General features: G+C 44.6%; 2 long non-coding RNA genes across 3 annotated transcripts in view; both read right to left on the reverse strand.

Moving 5' to 3' along the window:
* Positions 1-5,009, reverse strand: part of LOC115460450 — a 53,818-nt gene extending 48,809 nt beyond the window's left edge. For both annotated transcript variants that reach the window (XR_003940498.1, XR_003940499.1), the window contains exons 1-2: positions 4,798-5,009; positions 4,303-4,364 (exon numbers count right to left, since the gene is read on the reverse strand). This is a non-coding gene — a long non-coding RNA (uncharacterized LOC115460450). The remainder of the gene's footprint in view (positions 1-4,302; positions 4,365-4,797) is intronic.
* Positions 5,010-5,305: 296 nt separating this feature from the next.
* The window catches only part of LOC115460449, a 48,198-nt gene continuing 28,839 nt past the window's right edge, over positions 5,306-24,664 (reverse strand). The window contains exon 2 of the long non-coding RNA XR_003940497.1: positions 5,306-5,918. This is a non-coding gene — a long non-coding RNA (uncharacterized LOC115460449). The remainder of the gene's footprint in view (positions 5,919-24,664) is intronic.

Genomic DNA, 24,664 nt, shown 5'->3' on the forward strand with positions numbered 1-24,664 from the left:
TCTGGCGGCCCAATGGGCCTGATGCTGCCCCTCCCAGATACTATGCTGGTGTAAAATGTTATGCTCAAAATAGGGTTTGAACTGCCCCTCCTCACCTTGCAACCTTGTTTCACCCCAAGGGCATGGAAGATTTATCTGTTCTTTTCTATCATTTAATGGAGTTACTAAATTAATTTGTGTTTTAATGTATAACTAGTAAAAAAGGCCCATTTCTTAACGCAATGAAACAGGCGCTAGCAATGTAATGAGTGCCTGTCATTAATGTTTCCATGGTTGTATTCTGAATATAATTGTTGTTTACATGTGTAAGATTTCTTTATATACAATATTTTTTGTGTAAACTGTGTTACAATGTGGTAAAAGTTTTCCTTGTTCAGGCCCTTCAATCAGTTTAACAATCACATCAGAAGAGTTCCTTACTCGTGAGAATGCAACATACAGTTGCCCATGTGAGAGACTGAGAGTGACAGTGTGTTTTACAGACAGTGTAAGAGAGAGATACACAGAGTGATTGTGTGTGTGATGTCTGTGTGTGTGTGTGTGTTTGAGTGACAAACAGGCACATTTTCAAAGCACTTAGACTTACTAAGGGGCTCATTTTCAAAGTACTTAACAAACTTCCATAGGTTACTATAGAACTTTGTAAGTCTAAGTGCTTTGAAAATACCCCCAAAAGTTACATAATAACCTATGTAACTTTGTAAGTCTAAGTGCTTTGAAAATGAGCCCAAAGTGATTAAATGTTTGTCTTCCTTTCTGTTCTGTGCACTTGCCTCCACTTTTGTTCATACCTCCCTGTATATGATTGTTAGAGATTCAATCCACTGCACTTCCCTCCTCCAAGTTCCATTCTGTCTGATTGGTTCCTCGTTCCTGTGACGTCGCGTTTGTTTGCTTGGCAACTACAGTGGGGGAAATAAGTATTTGATCCCTTGCTGATTTTGTAAGTTTGCCCACTGACAAAGACATGAGCAGCCCATAATTGAAGGGTAGGTTATTGGTAACAGTGAGAGATAGCATATCACAAATTAAATCCGGAAAATCACATTGTGGAAAGTATATGAATTTATTTGCATTCTGCAGAGGGAAATAAGTATTTGATCCCCCACCAACCAGTAAGAGATCTGGCCCCTACAGACCAGGTAGATGCTCCAAATCAACTCGTTACCTGCATGACAGACAGCTGTCGGCAATGGTCACCTGTATGAAAGACACTTGTCCACAGACTCAGTGAATCAGTCAGACTCTAACCTCTACAAATGGCCAAGAGCAAGGAGCTGTCTAAGGATGTCAGGGACAAGATCATACACCTGCACAAGGCTGGAATGGGCTACAAAACCATCAGTAAGACGCTGGGCGAGAAGGAGACAACTGTTGGTGCCATAGTAAGAAAATGGAAGAAGTACAAAATGACTGTCAATCGACAAAGATCTGGGGCTCCACGCAAAATCTCACCTCGTGGGGTATCCTTGATCATGAGGAAGATTAGAAATCAGCCTACAACTACAAGGGGGGAACTTGTCAATGATCTCAAGGCAGCTGGGACCACTGTCACCACGAAAACCATTGGTAACACATTACGACATAACGGATTGCAATCCTGCAGTGCCCGCAAGGTCCCCCTGCTCCGGAAGGCACATGTGACGGCCCGTCTGAAGTTTGCCAGTGAACACCTGGATGATGCCGAGAGTGATTGGGAGAAGGTGCTGTGGTCAGATGAGACAAAAATTGAGCTCTTTGGCATGAACTCAACTCGCCGTGTTTGGAGGAAGAGAAATGCTGCCTATGACCCAAAGAACACCGTCCCCACTGTCAAGCATGGAGGTGGAAATGTTATGTTTTGGGGGTGTTTCTCTGCTAAGGGCACATGACTACTTCACCGCATCAATGGGAGAATGGATGGGGCCATGTACCGTACAATTCTGAGTGACAACCTCCTTCCCTCCGCCAGGGCCTTAAAAATGGGTCGTGGCTGGGTCTTCCAGCACGACAATGACCCAAAACATACAGCCAAGGCAACAAAGGAGTGGCTCAGGAAGAAGCACATTAGGGTCATGGAGTGGCCTAGCCAGTCACCAGACCTTAATCCCATTGAAAACTTATGGAGGGAGCTGAAGCTGCGAGTTGCCAAGCGACAGCCCAGAACTCTTAATGATTTAGAGATGATCTGCAAAGAGGAGTGGACCAAAATTCCTCCTGACATGTGTGCAAACCTCATCATCAACTACAGAAGACGTCTGACCGCTGTGCTTGCCAACAAGGGTTTTGCCACCAAGTATTAGGTCTTGTTTGCCAGAGGGATTAAATACTTATTTCCCTCTGCAGAATGCAAATAAATTCATATACTTTCCACAATGTGATTTTCCGGATTTAATTTGTGATGTGCTATCTCTCACTGTTACCAATAACCTACCCTTCAATTATGGGCTGCTCATGTCTTTGTCAGTGGGCAAACTTACAAAATCAGCAAGGGATCAAATACTTATTTCCCCCACTGTATGCAGCGTTCCATTTCCTCAACGTGAGGGCGGGGACAGTGAGAGCCAATGAAACACTGAACTACAGACTTTCGAACCCTACACTGCCACAGTGCCACAGAGTCAGCTTCAGAATGCTGGAGGTGCTTTTTATTATATAGGATTTGCTCTGTGAACTGTTCTGACTTGCCTAGCAATAAGAGACGGTATAACAAAATAAATAAATGATAAAATAAATGATGATAATGGTGGAAGGAGTGATCAAACCTGCTCATGCCTTAGTGGCTGACTGTCAGTGATCCCTAGTGGTAGTACTATGAGACTACCTAAGGAGAGTGGGTCCTTTAATTTTATGATGTCGTATCTGTATGAAGTGGCCTTTTATTCAGCCAGCTGTAGACAAAATAAATATAGCACCTAAAGCTATATTTTTTCTGCAAAAAAGTCTACAAAACCTACTTCATGCATTCATTTTGGCTTTTTTTTTTTTTTAAGTGAGCTGCTTTAGTATACGGACAAATTTCTAAAATATCATTTATGTGCAAAACATCTTTATAAAATCCTTGTCAATAATTGAGCCAAATTTTAAAATATGTACAGAATCCTCCCAGGCGGACTGCTTGTATAGTACATGCTCAGTGGGAAATTGATGACACTTGCAAAATAAGGGCCCTGTTTACTAAGAAGCACTAAGGGTGCATTAACATTTTTAGCACTAACAATTGGGATGTGCTAAACACCAAGTCACCCATAGGAACATATGGATGACTAGCATTTAGCACGTGATAAAAACGCTAGCACGACAGTAAACAGTGCTCTAAAAGTTAAGTATTTTAAATACTGATCTATATCGAGGCCATCAGTACAATTGCTCAAGCACCAGTTGGGTTATGCACACGGAAATCATTTAGATGTTTTGGGATGCAACAATATAAGAAATTCAGTAGCACAGTTTTTTAAATTACATTTTAACTTGTTATTCTGGGTCAGAAAAAAAAATCGAGAGGCCCATTTGTGAAGTGTGGATATTTGCAACATTATATAGCTGATACTGGGTATTGTCAGATTGAAAGAACATGAATGAGAAACAATTAACTTGTTAGCCTTCCAACTACAAATCATAAGCAACATTTTGGGCTTTATAACTGGGTACGTTAGGTGCACAAAAAAGCAGCCTGTATGCACAAATACATTACACACTATTCTGTAAGATAGCGCATAACTTCAAGAGGGCATACATGTGGTCAGAGCATGCGAGGGGCATAGGCATGTCTCCTGTTACTCATGTTGCATGGTACACTTAGGTGTGTCTATTTATGCTTAGCATTGATCTACTGTAAATGGCTGTGCATAAATTTAGGCCACAGCAATGCAGGTTTACGCTAGTATTCTATAACAGAATCCCGGCACCTAGATGTTATTCTGGAATAGGTGCTCCCTATGCAGCATTGGGACACATAAATGGCGGAGTCCTCTTATAGAATTGCCCCTTGTATTTATGATCAGCCTTCAGCAAACCAACACCATGGGAATTTGAAACATCATCTCATGCCATCTAGAAAGGTAAAGAAAGAAGCTAGTCTATGGTTGGAGATCTGCACATGGAGGATTATATACTCTTATTCTTAGGTTCATCTGTTTTGAAAGAATCACAATGGTTACCTTCCAATTGGGGACACCAGAGAATTTATAATGATTTGGACAGGTGATGTATTTACAGTTTGCTAACTTCATTTTGTATTCTATTAACTACCATTTTGGGAAAAGGATGATAGTTTTCAAATCTTTAAAATTGTTTATAGTGCTACTAAAAATATATACCTACCAATGGTTCAGCATATTTAAGATATTTTTCTTCTGTTTGTTCCTTCATGATGCTAGTGTTTCCTGGGAAGAGAAAAAAGTCTATTAATTTAATTCATTTAAATTGTACTATTTATATGAAAACGTCAAATACTTCACAAATGTAATAGAAGTACAATTAATATTAAAACTAAATCATTAAAGAAAGAAAATCTTTAGTCAACATTAATTACTTTTTAAGACAAGCTCTTGGTTACTAAAATTTATGGAAAAAAAGTATTACAAACTGCTAGTTATGACGTTTTACATATTGTTTAATAGGAAATAATTTGCCCCAATTAAACTGGCTTAACTAAGGCTTTTTAGATTACTATAAATTAAAAATTTTAAATAATTTATATGTTCTTAAAACTTTTCTAAATTCTAAACTGAACTTTCTAATTTGTATTCTCCCTGCTTTTTATTGGTTATATTAAGATAAATTAAGTGAGATTAAAATCTTATTTGATTTATTTACCTTTGCAAATGAAGACCGTTTTAAGGGTTACACATCCTCTGTCTCTGATGAATGCGACCTCAATTAGTCAAGTCAGAATGTCTTTAAAAGCTTTGTGTTAATTGCTTCCAGCACGGAGTGAGATGTTCATTAAGGTAGCAAAATTCTCATAAAAATTCCAAAGTTGCACTAGTGAAAAAATGCTCAACAAGATGAAAACTAGTCACATCTTTTCAGAAAATTCATTATCTATTTTAAAGAAACATTTTAAACAAGATTTTTGTTTGCACTGTTTTAAGGTGGCACACAAGCAGATGAATACCATTTGAATACTTTAAACAGCATTTAAATCTACCATGTGCATATAAATGTATATTTATGTTTATACCAAATTTAAAAAACTGAACAAGATTTAGTGTGAACCTTTTATGATGACCATTGATCATTGTTAGATGAAATTTTTTCCCTGTTTACTACTATTTATATTTTTTTAAATAAGGCATAAAATTACTCTCTCACACACATGGACTTACTTTCAAAAGTTTATTTAGTATCAAGCAAGAGTTGGCTTTTGCTCAACACTACAGAACATTTCAAGATTTGAATTACAAAAGAATATCACATTATTTGCATTTGTAATTTTCCCTCTTTAATGCAGGTTTACAAGAGAAAACTTGAAGATGGTTAAAAGATAAAGGTAAAAGAACTAAGTTCTGTTCAAATCCCTTAAAATAAAAAGTTACGCTTATGTTAAAAGAATGGACTAACATATTTAGTAAACCTAGTTTTTGTTTAACACTAGTTAAAGGTTATTTTTTTTCTTTTGATCTCCTATTTTTCAAATACAGATTGCAAATAACAAAGTTCCTCCTTTTACATGTCATCCTGTTCAGTCTCGATTCTTTCAATAAAACTGTGTATGTTCAGTCCAGCCATTCAGAATGTATGTACTTTTGTTTAATAAAAAGGGATTGTTTATAGAAAAAAATTACTTTGAACAGTATACAGGACTGGAGAAGACTGGGTATTTCATAACATCACAGAGTACAATCAGTATCTGGCATATGGCTGGTCTCTGTAGGCTCCCTTTGCTGTTCTTGCTGAAGGTGCCTTGTGTCTTGAGTTAGCCCACTCTTCTTGTCCTAACACAGGGAAAACAAGCATAATTAGAAATTATTATTGAGATGTTCTATGCTTCTGGTTTCCTATTAAACAATCCAAGCAATTACTGCAGCACATTTGTTCCAAAAATGTTTTTTTAATGATTTACTGAACAGATAACACAGATCCCCCCACCCCCCAGGAAAACAAAGTGAAATAGTTCCTTATTATGGTGATTTTTGGAGATATGTAACAGCTTATGATTAGAAAATGAGGAAAAATAAATACGGGTGTGGGCGAAGAACTCTTCTTAGAACTAAAATGTTTCCAATAAAGTGATTTGACATTCATTGAACAGTAGCATTCTCAGCGACAAAACATATAAGAAACTAGTTAGCTGTTATCTTAAAAGAAAATATGAAAATGTCAATAGGACAGCAAAGGTTTCTCTCAGAAAAACCTCAGTTTTACATTAAAAAAAAATTCTTTATTTGGAAACCAATAAAAATGAGCATAAAGGCTGTAATTTCCTAACAAGATGTCTATGTAAAATGTCCAAAAAAGTGTCTATTTTATAAAAGCCACTAAAGAGTAATGTGTGCAAAATAATCCACGCAATAAGAAATAACAATCAGGGAAAAAGCCTCAAAGAGCTTTAGAGACTATAAAATCAATCTCAACAAGCTAAACGGACAAAATAGTCCTCTCTTCATCATAGGCAAAAAACCCTGAGGCCCCAGCTGTATAAAATCTGTACGCTGTGGCCAAAAACACTTTATTTAAATTTTTTCAAATTAACTGATCATCAATGCATTAAACGCTACGCCGGAAACACAGAAAAATATCCCATAGATAACAGGTTCACACTTATCTCTGTTCAATGTTCTCAATCAGATGCTGCTCCCGCTGTGCGGTCCCTCAAGGCTGCCCTGAGCCGACGGTGGCCAGCATTTCGCTGCTTCTTCAGGGTCTCAGGCTGCAACCAAGGAATTTCAGCCTGCATTTGCTTCACTCCAATCGCCACGGTTTTTTGGAGGACAATTCCAAAAGAATAAGAACCATATTTGCAGCGGCCAGATCAGAATCATGGTTCCGCGGTCTTGCTTGAATTTCAACAAAGTCTTTCCCTCTAGAGGAATGGGAGGATATGCATACAGAAGGCCTGTTCCCCCAATGAAGAAGGAAGTCTGTCATGGGCCTGAAGCCTGGAACAGAACTGTTGGACATTGTGATTGAGTGTCGAAAAGATCCACCGAGGTGCCCCATGCTCGGAAGATGTTGCGGGCTACAGCCATGTTCAGAGACCACTTGTGAGGTTGCATTATCCTGCTCAGTCTTTCGGCCAGGCCGTTGTTTATGCCTGCCAGATAAGAGGCCTGGAGAAACATAGCATGATGGCGTACCCAGAGCCACAACTGAACCGCTTCCTGCCACAGAGGGCGAGATCTGGTGCAACCTGATTGTCAAATTGGACCGAACTGTCCACCATTGAAGAGAGCGCACAAGCTCCGGGGACACCAGGATGACATCCTCCAAACTTCCTGTGGCTTGATACCACTGAGAAGCCAGTGTCCATTGAGCAGATCTCATGTGAAGACGTGCCATGGGTGTAACGTACTGTGGAAGCCATGTGGCCCAACAATCTCAACATCTGCTGAGCTGTGACCTGCTGTGATGCCCGAACCTTGGACGCAAGGGAGAGAAGGTTGTCGATAAGAGCCTGTGGGAGGAAGGCTCGGACATTCTTCGTATTGAGCAGGTTCCTATAAACTCCAATTGTTGAACTGGATGGAGATGGGACTTGGGGTAGTTTATTACGAACCCTAGCAGTTCTAGCACCTGAAGTCATCCACATTGACTCCCGAGCACCGTCTTCCAAGGTGCTCTTCACCAGCCAATCGTCGAGATAAGGGAACATATGCACTCAGCCTGCTTACGTAGCAATGCTGCGACTACCCCAAAACGTATTCTAAAACCCCTGGGAGCTGATGCAAGGCCAAAGGGTAATACGCGGTATTGAAAGTGATGTGTTTCCAGCTGAAATCGAAGATACTTCCTGTGAGCTGGAAGTATCAGGATATGACTGTATGCATCCTTTAAGTCCACAGAGCATAGCCAATTGTTTTTCTGAATCATGGGAAGAAGTGTGCTCAGGGAAACCATCTTGAACTTTTCTGGGACTAGGAATTTGTTCAGGGCCCTCAGGTCAAGGATGGGACACATCCCCACAGTCCTTTTCTGTACAATGAAGTACTTGGAAAAGAATCCCTTCCTTTCTTCCTCTAGTGGACCGGGTTCGACCGCACAGGCCTTTAGAAGGGCGGAGAGTTCCTCTGCAAGTACCTGCTTGTGCTGAAAGCTGAATGAGTGAGCTCTCGGTGGGCATCCCTCGATCCCTGCCCATCAAAGCTAGTGCAGCAGGCAAGTATGGACCTTATAGAAGGTGCCACAAAAATTGTGAACACCTCTCTTTCTAATGGGCAATTACCAACAGCATTAAAAAGGGCAGTGGTTCGCCCTTGCTGAAGAAAAACAACCTTGACCAGGACAGACTTGAAAATGACAGGCCAGTATCCAACATCCTGTTTCTAGGGAAACTCATAGAACAAACAGTCTGTGTTGAACTTAATGAATGGCTAGAAAAGAGTAACTGGCTAGATCCATGTCAATCTGGATTCAGACCTGGTTATGGAACAGAAACTGTCCTTGTATCCCTGCTAGATGATCTTCACAGAAACCGAGACAAGGGATTTGCCTCGATGTTAATACTGCTAGATTTCTCAGCAGCTTTTGACACTGTGGATTATGATATCTTGCTAGCACGACTGACAGAAACAGGTATCAATGGAACAGTACTTGCCTGGTACAGATCCTATCAGACAGGCAACAATCCATAATGATTGCCAGCAACTCATCACCATCATGGACACTGACCTGTGGGGTACCACAAGGATCGATGGAAAAATTAGGTTCTTACCTTGGTAATTTTCTTTCCTTTAGTCATAACAGATGAATCCATTACAAGTGGGTTGTGTCCATCAACCAGCAGGGGGAGATAGAGAGCACTGAAAAACCATAGTGCCTCATGGCCAGCTAGCTCCATCTGCCTCTTCAGTATTTGAAGCTTCCAAAGCAGTGTTACACCGCAAAGCATAACAACATGAACTTTCCTCACAGCGGATGAACGCCCCAAAACTGGAGCTATAATTCAAAGGAGGGCATGAACTCATCCTCCTGTAACTGAACAGAAATCCTGAAGACTGTTTTCCAACTTCTCCCAAGGAGGGAACATATCTACAGGAAAAACTGAACATAAAAGTTACATGAATGACATAATGAACCACTGAGGGAGGGCTCATGGATTCATCTGCTATGACTAAAGGAAAGAAAATTACCAAGGTAAGAACCTAATTTTCCCTTCCTTTTCATCAAGCAGATGAATCCATTACAAGTGTGATGTATCAAAGCAATCCCTAGATAGGGTGGGAACAAGCCACACCACGCGCCAGCACTTGTGCTCCAAAATGCGCGTCTCTCCTGGCAGCCACATCCAGCCTGTAATGTCGGGCAAAAGAGAGCTTCGAAGCCCAAGTAGCTGCACTACATATCTCTTGAAGAGAGAGTGCTCCAGTTTCAGCCCAAGAAGAGGAAATCGCTCTTGTGGAATGTGCCTTAAAGGCTTCAGGCGGAGGCCGGCCAGACAGCAGATATGCTGAAAAAATAGCTTCTTTGAGTCAACAAGCTATAGTGGCCTTAGACGCTGGAGACCCTCTGCGCGAACCTGACAAAAGAACAGAAAGATGGTCAGAGGTCCTGAAGGCATTTGACATGTGCAGATATTGCAACAGAGCCCTTCGCGCATCCAGAAGGTGCAACTGCCCATAGGCTTCTGGAAACTCCTCTTTAGAAAAGGAGGGCAGGAAAATAGGCTGGCTTAGGTGAAACGCTGAAACCACCTTAGGCATGAAGGAAGGCAACGTACGTACCATTACTCTGGACTCTGAGAATTGCAGAAATGGGTCTCGACAGGACAGCGCCTAGAGCTCAGATACCCGTCTCGCCGATGTCACGGCCACCAAAAAGACAGTCTTTAAGGTCACATCTTTCTCCGAAGCTCGCCTAAGAGGCTCGAAGGGCAAACACTGAAGGGCCTTTAAAACTAACCCCAGGTTCCAGGCAGGACATGGGGCCCGCATGGGAGGATGGAGCCGAAGCAACCCTCTAAGAAACCGTGTCACATCCGGGCAAGCAGCCAGAGAGAGGCCAGCGACCTTCCCTCGAAAACATGCTAAGGCTGCCACTTGAACACGCAGGGAATTATAGGCCAAGGCTTTTTGTAAACCATCCTGCAAAAAGTCAAGTATCGGCGAGACAGAAGCTCGCATGGGTTTGATCGCTTTAGAAGCACACCAAGCTTCAAATTGGCGCCAAATCCTGGCATAAGCCACGGAAGTGGAACGCTTGCGGGCCTGCAGGAGAGTGGAAATGACTTTACTGGAATATTCCTTGTCTCTCAATTGCCATGCCATAAGACCAAAGCGGCAGGCGTCCTCCATGGTCACCGGGCCCTGTGACAATAGGCTTGGTACCAGAGGTAACGGAAGGGGATCCTCTACCAGCATCCGCCAGAGATCCGCATACCACGGCCTCCTGGGCCAATCCGGGGCAATGAGAACCACCTCTCCTTGGTGGAGTCGAATCCGCAGGAGTACTCGCCCTATCAAGGGCCACAGAGGGAACACATACAGGAGGCCCTGAGGCCAGGGTTGAGCCAAGGCATCCAACCCTGCAGAGCGAGGATATCTCCATCTGCTGTAGAAGCACGGGACTTTGGCATTTGTGCTTGACGCCATAAGATCCATTACGGGCTTTCCCCATTTGGCACATATCTGCAGGAATAATTTGTCTGCAAGTTCCCACTCCGCTGGGTCGATTTGATTCCTGCTCAGATAATCGGCTTGCATGTTGCTCTGACCTGCAATATGAGCTGCTGACAGAAACGGCAGATGAAGTTCGGCCCAGTGGCAAATCTGCGCGACCTGCACTGCTAGTGCTATGCTTTGAGTGCCTCCTTGGCGATTTATGTAGGCCACTGCTGTTGCTTTGTCCGACAGAACTCTGACAGCCAATCCTTCCAGGGTCAAATGAAAGACCAGAAGCGCCTGGAAAAACGCTTTCAACTCCAAGCGATTTATGGATCACTCCGACTCCTCAGGTATCCAAAGACCCTGGGCATGCCTTCCCCGGCAATGTGCACCCCAGCCGTTCAGGCTGACATCTGTTACCACCAGGCACCAATCAGGGAGCGCTAGCGGCATTCCTCGCCTTAGCATGCTGTCTGAGAGCCACCACTTCATACTGAGCCGGGCCGCAGGGAGCCATGTGAGTCTGCATTGATAATCCTGATATATTGGAGATCACCGTTGAAGCAGGGAACACTGCAGAGGTCTCAGGTGTGCTCTCGCCCAAGGCACCACTTCCAAAGTGGCCGTCATCGACCCCAACAGCTGGACTATGTCCCAAGCTCGCGGGCGAGGCATCCTCAGGAGCAGACGGACCTGGTTTTGAAGCTTGCACCGCCTTTGCTCGGGTAGGAAGACCATCCCCGAGGCTGTGTCGAACCGGACCCCCAAATATTCTAGAGATTGAGAGGGGGTCAGGTGACTTTTGACTATATTGACAACCCAGCCCAGAGACTGCAGTACTGAGACCACTCTGGCTGTAACCGGATGACTCTCTTCTACTGAGTCTGCTCTGATGAGCCAGTCGTCTAGGTACGGGTGAACCCGGATACCCTCTCGCCTGGGAAAAGCAGCAACTACCACCATTACCTTGGAAAAGGTTCGGGGAGCTGTGGCGAGGCCAAAAGGCAAGGCCCGAAACTGGAAATGTTTTCCCATCACCGCAAAACGCAGAAACCTCTGGTGCGGGGGCCAAATTGGTATGTGCAAGTAAGCTTCTTTCAGGTCCAGAGACTTGAGAAACTCTCCTGGCTGTACCACTGCTATGACGGAGCGCAGGGTTTCCATGTGAAAATGCCGCACGTTCAGAGACTTGACTTCTTTTATGTCTAGGATAGGCCGAAAAGACCCTCCTTCTCGCGGCACCACGAAGTAAATGGAGCAACGGCCAGAGCCACATTCGGCAGGAGGCACGGGGGAAACCACCCTATGTGAATCAAGCCTTGCAAGGTCTCCTCTACCGCTGCCCATTTGGCGGCAGAACCACATCGGCACTCCACAAACACGTCTCTTATTGGGGCATTGAATTCTATTCTGTAGCCTTCTCTGATCAGGTCCAAGACTCACTGATCTGTGGTAATCTTGGCCCACTCCTCGAAAAAGAGGTAAAGTCGTCCTCCTATCACAGGAATCGAGGATGGGGGCAGCGCATCATCATTGAGAGGGTCACCCTTGAACTCCAGGTCTTGAGCCTGCTGCTGCGGAACGTTTGTCCGAGCAAAAGGAGTTCCTCTGCTGAAAACGGGCATGTGAAGTGAACCTAGCAGAATGCCCCGGGCGGTACCTTCTAGCTTCACGGAAGCGAGGTCTGTAAGAGGAGGGAACCGCCTGACCCTTGGAAGAAGGCCGCGGCCTATCCTCGGGTAAGAGCTGGGGTTTGGCATCCCCAGGCCTTTCACAATTTTCTCCAACTCCTCACCAAACAGGAGAAGGCCTTGAAAGGGCAACTTCACCAACCTTTGCTTAGAGACCATGTCAGCTGCCCAATGCCGTAGCCACAGAAGACTGCGAGCCGCCACCGCTACAGCCATCTGCTTAGCCGAAGCTCTGACCAGATCATAAAGGGCGTCAGCCAAAAAAAACATGGCCGACTCCATCCGCGGTGCCACCTCCATAAGGGGCTCCGTTCCATCTCCGGGCTGTTCCACTGCCTGTTGTAACCAAGCGAGGCAGGCTCGGGCAGCGTAGCAGCTGCATGCAGACGCCCATAAGGATAGGCCTGAAATTTCAAAGGACCGTTTCATAGCTGCCTCCAGGCAACGGTCCTGCATGTCCTTCAGGGCAACTCCTCCTTCCACTGGGAGGGTAGTTTTCTTTGTCACAGCTGTGACCAGGGCATCCACTTTAGGCACTGCTAGGCGCACCAAATGCTCCTCACTTAGATGGTATAATTGCCCCATAGCCCTGGTGACTTTCAAAGGTCCCTCGGGGTCAGCCCATTGAGCCGAGATAAGCTCTTGGATGGAATCATGCAAAGGAAAGGCTCGAGCAGGCTTCTTAGTACTTGCCATCCTCGGATTACCGGAGGAGGTCTCAATACTCTAGACTGCCTCAATCTTGATTGACTGCACTTTTTGTCCTTTAGATTGTAAGCTCCTTTGAGCAGGGACTGTCCTTCTTTGTTAATTGTACAGCGCTGCGCAACCCTGGTAGCGCTTTAGAAATGTTAAATAGTAATAGTACTCCCAGGGTCTTCTACAGAGAGGACCTGCAAGGCATCAGTAATAAGCGCTGGCAGCTCCTCGTGGTGGAAAATCCTCACCGCAGAAGGATCATCCGGATCCGGAGGGAATCCTGCACCTTCTTCTGGCTCTCCAGACCACGAAGGCCTGCGAGACCCCTCAGAGTCCTCACATCCCGACCACGGAGGGGGGGGGGGGGGTGCGCCACTTTCTAAAGGGGAATCCACCCTTCTGCGCTTGTCTTGCGGCCATCTGTCAGGGGAAAACGCGCCTGACGGTAATCCAAGGCCAGACTCCACTGGAGGGGATATAGAAAGCAGGGCATTATGCAGCAATAAAACAAATTGAGGGGAAAATGGCTCACCCTGGCCTCCCTGTTCCAGTCCGGGGGAAACAGCTCTTTTATTAGCCTCCACACGAGGCGCCCCTCCCGGCTCAAACCCCTCTGCCTCAGCGGGGGTCACGCCATGCTGTTCCAAAATGGCACCTGCTGCCAGCTCCACGGAGCGGAAAGGAACATCGCTCGCCATGCTCAGGCCAGCTCTACCATCTGAAAAGCATGCCTTACAGAGCCCCGCTGCACATTTGCACTTGCCACAAACGGAACAGCGCTTAACTTTCTCAGCAGCCATCGCCGAAAGCGGCGGAAATTCAAAATGGCGGATTTGCGCCAAAATCGTCCCAAACGCGGGCCCTTCCCGGAGGAGCTACAAAATGCTCTTACCTCACCAGACCAAGTCTCCGGTCACACTGCACAATCAGAAGAAAACCTCTTTTTTTTTTTTATAACGCTGTGAGGAAAGTTTGAGGCAACAGCGAAAGAGGCAAATTTCCAACTCCAGAGGATCAGTAGCGTGGGAAAGGCAGGGAAAGGGCGAACCTATGTTCCTGCATCCACAGCGTGGGCAAAGACAGGGACAGGGCCTGCCTATTTGTCTACTTCCACATCGGGGGCCAGGTAAGGCAGGGAAAGGGCTAACCTATTTGCCTTTAAAGTGGGCACCATCAGCCACAACACCCCTGCTACAACTGGCAAAAGCACAGGAGCCACCCCAGGCAGATTTTCTGAAGGAGCTTGAACAAGCAGCAACCACCCTGCTGTGGAGATAGAGAATACTGAAGAGGCAGATGGAGCTAGCTGGCCATGAGGCACTATGGTTTTTCAGTGCTCTCTATCTCCCCCTGCTGGTTGATGAACACAACCCACTCGTAATGGATTCATCTGCTTGATGACAAGGAAACTGTCACTTATTCTGTTCAATATCTACCTCAAGCCACTGGCTGAGCTGATTCGGTCAATGGACACTCAGTTCTACATCTATGCGGATGATGTGCAGCTACTTATACCCATTGAACCTGACTTACCTACAAGCCTTGAATAAACTGATTACCTGTCTAACATCAATTCAAGAATGGGCTAAACACAACAAACTTTGCCTGAACCCAAGTAAAACCGAGCTTCTCTGGGTCCCTAACACAAGTGGATACATACCTGACATCAAAATCCCTTTTGGGAAGTTTGAACTCCCCCTCAAATTGCAAGTCAGGAACCTTGGAATACAGTTAGATTCAACACTTACTCTGATTCCCCAAATCCAAGCAACCTTCAAGAGCTACTTCTACCATTTGAGACAGCTACACTGCCTCTCTCCTTACATCGAGAAGGTAAATCTTATCCCAGTTGTGCATGCCATGGCAACATCAAGACTGGATTAGTGCAAAGCACTATACAATGCTCTGACTACAAAGGGACTGCACCAGCTCCAGTTGATTCAGAGCAAGACTCATAGAAGGTTGCAAATGATGTGACCACATCACACCATTTTTGCAACAACTTCATTGGCTACCAGTACAATACAAGGCTAAATTTAAAACTCTATATCTGATCTTCAAGGCCCTGAAAGGAAATGGACCCAAAAGGAAATGGCCCCGAGTATCTGAAGAATAGGATGATCCTCCACACACCACCAAGAACACTAAGGTCCTCCCAAAGACTCTCACTAACTACACCCTCTCCAAAAGACATTATATGATGTGATACCCGCAAGCGAGCCTTCTCTGGAGTAGCCCCCACACACTCTGGAATGCATTGCCTGAAAGGCTCTGCATAACACAAGACTACCTCTACTTCAGGAAACAGGTGAAAGCTTGGCTCTTCAACCAAGGCTTTAACAGAAGAAGTAACTAACTTATTAGTCTCACTCACACACACACACACAAGGATTGACTCGAGCTGCACATACTGCAGCGGGACATGTTTATCTAATCCTACCCTAGCTGAGATAATATTCAACCATCTCTCTGACCTCACGTGCAACTTTCTTCAAATCAATCACCTTACTTTCTAATTCTTCCTACTTTCTTACTCATCTATATGTTACAACTTTGCCTTACCCTTCACTACCAATTATAATGTTCTAGTACATATTGCGTTGTCATTGCAAGTAGTATACCATGCCATACTTTGTATTGTTTGAATATTTTTACTGCTCTAATTGCTTCCTGCTCATGTTTGATCTATTCTTACTGTACACCGCCTTGAGTGAATTCCTTCAAAAAGGTGGTAAATAAATCCTAATAAATAAATAAATAAATTGAGAGTGTATCTTAAATGGACTATTTGAAGAACCCATCGGTCGGAGGTTATAAGAGGCCACCTTTGGTGAAAACATTTTAACCTCCTTCCAACCGGCAAATTGTCTGGAATGGACACTTTGACTGCAGCTATGCTCTGCTGGAGCCAGTCAAAAGCTCATCCCTTGCTTTTGCTGTGGAGAAGCAGGGGCCTTGGGCGCACACTGTTGATGAGAACGAGCGTGCTGAGGCTGAGCCTGAACAGGCTGGCGAGCAGCAGGAGCATACCTATGCCTAAAGCAGGAATAGGGAGTGCTCCGTGACCCACCAAAATACCTCCTGGATGAGGAGGTGGCTGCAGAAGACGTCCGGCTGGAGAGAGAAGACATAGCCTCAGTGTGCTTTTTTATCTAGTCAGCAACCTCTTTGATTTTCTCTCTGAAAAGATTATCCTCCCGGCAAGAGGCATCTGCCATTCTCTGCTGGACCGAATGGTCCAGGTCAGAAACATGCAGCCAGAAGAGTCTGCATATTGCTATTCTCTGGGCAGAGATTCTGGATGCCATGTCAAAAGTGTCGTAAGTGCCCCTGGCCAAGAACATGTGACATGCCTTCTGCTGCTTGATCAACTTGTGAAAAGGCTTGGCCTGCTCTGTAGGGAGCGTATCAACCAAGTCATACAGCTGCCTCACTGAGTTCCACAAGTAGACGCTCTTGAAGAGCTGGTAAGACTGAATACGGGCGATGAGCATAGTGGCCAGACACATCTTTCTCCCAAAAAAGTCCATGGTTCTAGTTTCTCTACCTGGGGAAGTCGAAGCACAGTCCCTAGTACTCCTGGCTTTTTTGAGAGCGGCATCCACCACCACCATGGAGTTATGGGATAACTAAGGCCTCACCAACCCAGGTTCTCCTTGGATTCGATATTGGGTATCAATCTTCTTCGGGACCACAGGGACAGACAGAGGGGATGCCCAGTTCAGTACGAGGACTGCCTTGAGTACCTCGTGGAGAGGAGCCATCACTGCCTCCTTAGGTGGAGCGGTGTAGTCCAGGACCTCGAGCATCTTGGCCCTGGGCTCATCTACCACTTCTATGGGAAATGGAATGGTCTCTGTCATTTCTCCTACAAAGGAGGTAAAGGAGAGGTGGAGACAGTCTCCTCTCAGGTGGAGGGGAAGGCTCAGAAGAGATCCCATAGGACTCATCGGAGGAAAAGTACCTGGGATCCTCTTCTGATTCCCACGAGCGCTCCTCTTCAATATCGGACAACACTTCCCTCAAGGATGACCAGGCCAGCCTCAACATGGAGGATCCATGTCCTCGAGAATGGTGTCAAGGTGTCTGCACCTGCCTCGACTCCGGCGAAGCATCCTCCACCAATGTCGAAGGAGAGCCAGAATGGGTGGCAATCGATACTGGAGCCACAAGTGGCACCGGTGCCGAAGGCCACACCGCGGACTCAAGGCCAGTCGGGGCCACAGTGGAAGGCATGGCAGGTGCAGGCACCCCCGATGCACATCGCTGCATTAAGCCTAATAACATACATACATAGGATATCAGTTTAGAATGGTTAGATGGTATTTACATGTGTGAAAAGATATTTTCTCTGAGGACAAGCAGTCTTACATTCTCACAGTATAAGAAGGAATTTGTATAATGTACAAGTTCTTCCTTACTAATTTGAAGATGTGTGATGATAACTAAATGATTATGGGAGAAACTAGCTCTGTCTCATGCAGTGCCATAAGGTGAACAAAATGTAATGGAAGCTGGACATGCTTCTAAGGCTCGCAGCACATCAACTAATATCTTAAGAAATAAAAAACAAATGCACCACCTTTCAGGTCAGATTGCTTGAGTTTACAAGAGTTGAGAGGCTCAAAATGGAGGCTTCCATTAGCTGGTTAAAATTACACTGTTTCTAAATAAGACTATAGATGATTTTATGGGAGACTTCAATTGAAGAAGGTTTTGTAGAAAACATGGCCACTAAAGACTAGGCAAACATTGTATCCCACTTAAAAGTTAGTGAACAGGACAAAGTGTAGATGGACTGTTGGTGTTCCCCAGGGATCTGTCCTCGGACCCCTTCTCTTCTCTATCTACACCTCTTCCCTAGGCTCACTGATCTCACCTCATGTCTTCCAGTATCATCTCTACGCTGATGACACCCAGCTCTATCTCTCCACACCAGACATCACCTCAGAGACCCAGGTCAAGGTATCGGCCTGCCTGTCCGACATTGCTGCCTGGATGTCCAACCGCCACCTGAAGCTGAACATGTCCAAGACCGAACTCCTCATCTTTCCACCTAAGCCCACTTCTCCTCTTCCCCCACTCTCTATCTCAGTTGATGGCACCCTCATCCTCCCCGTCTCATCTGCCCGCAACCTCGGGGTCATCTTCGACTCCTCCCTCTCCTTCTCTGCGCATATCCAGCAGACTGACAAAACCTGTCGCTTCTTCCTTTTCAACATCAACAAAATTCGCCCTTTCCTCACTGAGCACACCACCCGAACTCTCGTCCACGCTCTCATTACCTCACGCCTCGACTACTGCAACTTGCTCCTCACTGGCCTCCCACTCAGCCATCTATCCCCCCTTCAATCCATTCAGAACTCTGCCGCACGTCTTATATTCCGCCAGAACCGATGTACTCATATCACCCCTCTCCTCAAGTCACTTCACTGGCTTCCGATCAGATACCGCATCCAATTCAAGCTTCTCCTCCTTACTTACAAGTGCACCCGGTCTGCTGCTCCTCACTACCTCTCTACCCTCATCTCCCCCTACGTTCCTGCCCGTAACCTCCGCTCACACGACAAATCCCTCCTCTCAGTACCCTTCTCCACCATTGCCAACTCCAGGCTCCGCTCATTTTGCCTTGCCTCACCCTATGCTTGGAACAATCTTCCTGAATCCCTACGCCAAGCCCCCTCCCTACCCATCTTCAAATCCTTGCTTAAAGCTCACCTCTTCAATGCTGCATTCGGAACCTAACCTTTCGAACATATAGGTTGCCCCAATCTGTCTGATCTTTCAGATTATCTGTACATTTGTCTTTTAGATTGTAAGCTCTTCGAGCAGGGACTGTCCTTCCATGTTAAATTGTACAGCGCTGCGTAACCCTAGTAGCGCTTTAGAAATGTTAAGTAGTAGTAGTAGTAGTACTTAAACTGAATTAGGTTTCAATCCAGACTGAACTGCGGATGAAGTAGTCTAGCATTTTGGAGGGAATTCTAAAACTGTGCATTGATAAATAGGCACCTGGTAGGAACTTATTCTATAAAGGAATGTAGGCACTTACTTTCCTTTATAGAATACTAGCATAACATCAAAAATGTGTGCCTATAAATTAGTCATGATCACTTATGACAGCCATACAGCTAGGATAAGTGTTCCGTCTAAATGCTGGAGATATAGAGTACTATAAGTTATGTGCACAAGTTACACACATAAATGTGAGTCTTGCCCATTCTCTGCCCAGACTCCACCTATATCTGTACACCTACTGGTAACTATGAGCTATGCAAGACATATGCATATTTATAGAATAGCACTTAGGAGGATTTCTGGCATTTACACACATGTGCATACATATACATGTATATGCCATTGTTCTAATCATTTACGCATATAATTAGTGCATATATGTTAGCACATACTAAGAACAATAACCAAATGTGTGGTTAGTGTAATAAAGCAAATCTTGCCAGAAGGAAAATCTTTCCCATTTAAATCATAGGCTGGACTAAGCCTATGACTTGTAAGAGTAGAGCAAGTGTGATGAATGCTTAGAAACAATTTATTATACTATTGTAGCTGTCTTTCTGTGCAGGAGCTTCATGGAAATAGGATTAATAAAGCACTGGATCCTAGATCTTAAGCCAAGGGAAGGAAAGTTGAGATATCAACTGTAGTAACTACAAATTAAGATTAACAAGTAAGCCTATTGATTGAATTGTTACTAACCAGAGCTACAAAATTCGATAAAAAAAAAATAAAAACTATTTTGTTTAGCAAATTGAATTAGAAATAAATATGTTGCTATAATAGTATGGTTTAATGTTCTTTTGCTTACGGAACATTCATAACAGGAAGCATTAGGATTTCCCATCCAATCTTACAACCTGTTGTAAGCAATTTGTTACCTTTTTCTTGTTCCAGAAGACAATCTGGGGAAGTGCTGTATGCGTCTCTGAACATCTGCATGTACCCAAGGGGTACATACATCCTACAGGTGAAGATGGATAATGAAAGACATGCTCTGAGCCTTGCCTCTCTGTTCAATATAATATTTTAACAATAAATGTGGTTCTAACCTGTTCTCTAACTCAGGCCAAGCAAGTATGATGATTATTATTATTATTTGCTGCATTTGTATCCCACATTTTCCCACCTATTTGCAGGCACAATGTGGCTTACAATGATGACGTTTAAACTTACCTTTACTTTATTTCTTATTAGTCGCCAGCATTCCCATACTGAGTTCAGCGCAACTTACATCAAGAGATCATAAGTACATAAGTATTGCCATACTGGGAAAGACCAAAGGTCCATCAAGTCCAGCATCCTGTTTCCAACTGTGACCAATCCAGTTCACAATATACCTGGCAAGATCCCAAAAATCTACAAAGCATTTTATACTGCTTATCCCAGAAATAGTGGATTTTCCCCAAGTCCATTCAATAACGGTCTATGTACTTTTCCTTTAGGAAGCCGTCCAAACCTTTTTAAAACTCCGCTAAGCTAACCGCCTTTACCACATTCTCTGGCAATGAATTCCAGAGTTTAATTACACGTTGAGTGAAGAAAATTTTTCTCTGATTCGTTTTAAATTTACTACATTGTAGCTTCATCGCATGCCCCATAGTCCTAGTATTTTTGGAAAGCGTAAACAGACGCTTCACATCTACCCGTTCAACTCCACTCATTATTTTATAGACCTCTATCATATATCCACTCTGCCGCCTTTTCTCCAAGCTAAAGAGCCCTAGCCTTTCCTCATAGGGAAGTCATCCCATCCCCATTATCATTTTTGTCGCCCTTCTCTGCACCTTATCTAATTCCACTATATCTTTTTTGAGATGCAGCGACCAGAATTTTATTTTATTTATTTATTTAGATTTTGCTCATACCTTTTTCAGTAGTAGCTCAAGGTGAGTTACATTCAGGTACTCTGGATATCTCTCTGTCCCAGGAGTGCTCACAAACTAAGTTTGTACCTGAGGCAATGGAGGGTTAAGTGACTTGCCCAAGATCACAGGGAGCAGCAGTGGGATTTGAACCGGCCACCTCTGGATTGCAAGACTGGTGCTCTAACCACTAAGCCACTCCTCCACACAATATTCGAGGTGCGATCGCACCATGGAGCGATACAAAGGCATTATAACATCCTCATTTTTGTTTTCCATTGCTTTCCTAATACCACCTAACATTCTATTTGCTTTCTTAGTCGCAGCAGCACACTGAGCAGAAGGTTTCAACGTATCATCAACGACGACACCTAGATCCCTTTCTTGGTCCGTGACTCCTAACGTCGAACCTTGCATGACAGTTATAATTCTGGTTCCCCTTTCCCACCTGCATCACTTTGCACTTGCTCACATTAAACGTTATCTGCCATTTAGATGCCCAGTCTTGTAATTTTTCACAATCCTCCCGCGATTTAACGACTTTGAATAACTTTGTGTCATCAGCAAATTTAATTACCTCACTAGTTACTCCCATCTGAAGTCATTTATAAATATGTTAAAAAGCAGCGGTCCCAGCACAGACCCCTGGGGAACCCCACTAACTACCCTTTTCCATTGAGAATACTGACCATTTAACCCTACTCTCTATTTTCTGTCTTTTAACCAGTTTTTAATCCACAATAGAACACTACCTCCTATCCCATGACTTTCCAATTTCCTCTGGAGTCTTTCATGAGGTACTGTGTCAAACGCCTTCTGAAAATCCAGATACACAATATCAACCTGCTCACCTTTATCTACATGTTTCTTCACCCCTTCAAAGAAATGTAGTAGATTGGTGAGGCAAGATTTCCCTTCACTAAATCCATGTTGACTTTGTCTCATTAATCCATTAATCAAGTACATTGTTATATTTTAGGCTCGAGACATTTCAAGAAAAAAAGACATTTTAGGCTGGGAGTATTTGTAGGAAAAAATTTACATTGGGCGCTGTATTCATTGTTCCTCATTTCCTAACACGTTTTTGGAACAGATAAGTCTTCAACTGTTTATGGAAGATTCCGTTCTCTGATACTGATCTTACTGTTGCTGGTATGTTGCGCCAACATTTTGCCGATAGGTAGGATAAAGCTGTTGAGTGTACTGTTTTAAATCTGTCACCTTTTATTCATAGAAATACCAGGTCCTGAAGATTTCCTTTTAGTCTTCTTCTCTTTTCAAGTAGCATTATCCAACGGTTTACGTAGTCTGGCATTTTGCCACGTAAAAATGAGTGTATCATGGTGCGGAGTTAAAAATCCCTCTTGCTTCAAACTGTAACCAGTGTAGTGTGAAGTACAAACAGGACTATTACACCCAATTGACCAATTCTCTTAGCGCCAACCCTCGTCGTCTCTTCGCCACCCTTAACTCCCTCCTCAAAGTGCCCTCCACTCCCACCCCCCTCACTCTCACCTCAATCACTGGCTGACTACTTCCGCGACAAGGTGCAAAAGATCAACCTTGAGTTCACTACCAAGGCACCTCTTCCTCTTCACCCTTCAACCCTCTCCCTCAACCAACCAACCCAGGCCTCTTTCTCCTCCTTTCCTGAGATCACCGAGGAGGAAACCGCCCGCCTTCTTTCCTCCTCGAAATGCACCACTTGTTCCTCTGATCCCATCCCCACCAACTTACTTAACACCATCTCTCATACTGTCACCCCCTCCATCTGTCATATCCGCAACCTCTCTCTCTCCACTGCAACTGTCCCTGACACCTTCAAGCACGCCATAGTCACACCTCTCCTCAAAAAAACATCACTTGACCCTACCAGTCCCTCCAACTACCGCCCCATCTCCCTCCTACCCTTCCTCTCCAAAATATTTGAGCATGCTGTTCACAGCCGCTGCCTTGATTTTCTCTCCTCTCATGCCATCCTCGATCCGCTTCAATCCGGTTTTCGCCCTCTACACTCGACAGAAACGGCACTCTCTAAAGTCTGTAATGACCTGTTCCTTACCAAAGCCAGAGGCCACTACTCCATCCTCATCCTCCTTGATCTATCTGCTGCTTTTGATACTGTCAATCATGATTTACGTCTTGCCACACTTCCTCATTTGGGTTCCAGGGTTCTGTCCTCTCCTGGTTCTCCTCCTATCTCTCCCACCGCACCTTCAGAGTACACTCTCATGGATCTTCTTCCACCCCCATCCCGCTCTCTGTTGGAGTTCCCCAGGGATCTGTCCTTGGACCCCTTCTTTTTTCAATCTACACCTCTTCCCTGGGCTCACTGATCTCATCTCATGGTTTCCAGTATCATCTTTATGCTGATGACACCCAGCTATATCTCTCCACACCAGACATCACTGCGGAGACCCAGGCCAAGGTGTCGGCCTGCTTACCTGACATTGCTACATGGATGTCCAACCGCCACCTGAAACTGAACATGCCCAAGACCGAGCTTATCGTCTTTCCATCAAAACCCACTTCTCCTCTTCCTCCACTCTCTATCTCAATTGATGGCACCCTCATCCTCCCCGTTTCATTTGCCCGCAACCTCGGAGTCATCTTCGACTCTTCCCTCTCCTTCTCTGCGCATATCCAGCAGATAGCCAAGACCTGTCGCTTCTTTCTCTTTAACATCAGCAAAATTCGCCCTTTCCTCTCTGAGCACACCACCCGTACTCTCGTCCACGCTCTCATTACCTCTCGCCTTGACTACTGCAACCTACTCTTTAGTGGCCTCCCACTTAGCCATCTATCCCCCCTTCAATCTGTTCAGAACTCTGCTGCACGTCTTATATTCCGCCTGAACCGATATACTCATATCACCCCTCTTCTCAGGTCACTTCACTGGCTTCCAATCAGATACCGCATACAGTTCAAGCTTCTCCTTCTTACCTACAAATGCACTCAGTCTGCAGCCCCTCATTACCTCTCTACCCTCATTTCCCCTTACGTTCCCGCCCGTAACCTCCGCTCACAGGACAAATCCCTCCTCCACCACCGCCAACTCCAGGCTCCGCTCATTCTGCCTCGCATCACCCTATGCTTGGAATAAACTTCCTGAGCCCTTACGCCAAGCCCCCTCCCTACCCATCTTCAAATCCTTGCTCAAAGCCCACCTCTTCAATGTTGCTTTCGGCACCTAACCTTTATACCTTTCAGGAAATCTAGACTGCCCCTATTTGACTGACTGTACATTTGCCCTTTAGATTGTAAGCTCCTTTGAGCAGGGACTGTCCTTCTATGTTAAATTGTACAGCGCTGCGTAACCCTAGTAGCGCTTTAGAAATGTCAAGTAGTAGTAGTAGTAGTTATTCTCTCATATTTTGATTTACAGAAAATTACTCTAACTGTAACATTCTGTACTGTCTGTATCTTTTTTTCTAATTGATATTGCACAGCCTATATATAATACATTGCAATAATCAATCTATGCAAGAATGAGAGATTGCACCAATAGTCTAAAATTGTCTCAACTGAAACAATGACATATTCTCCTAAGTTTCTTTGAGCATGCTGAAGGCTTTTTAACCGTTTGCTGACATTGTTTATCAAAGATTAGATATCTATCGATTGTTATCCCTAGGATTTTCAGTTCTTTTTC

Source organism: Microcaecilia unicolor, chromosome 1 (genome assembly GCF_901765095.1).
Source record: "Microcaecilia unicolor chromosome 1, aMicUni1.1, whole genome shotgun sequence".
NCBI lineage: Eukaryota > Metazoa > Chordata > Amphibia > Gymnophiona > Siphonopidae > Microcaecilia > Microcaecilia unicolor.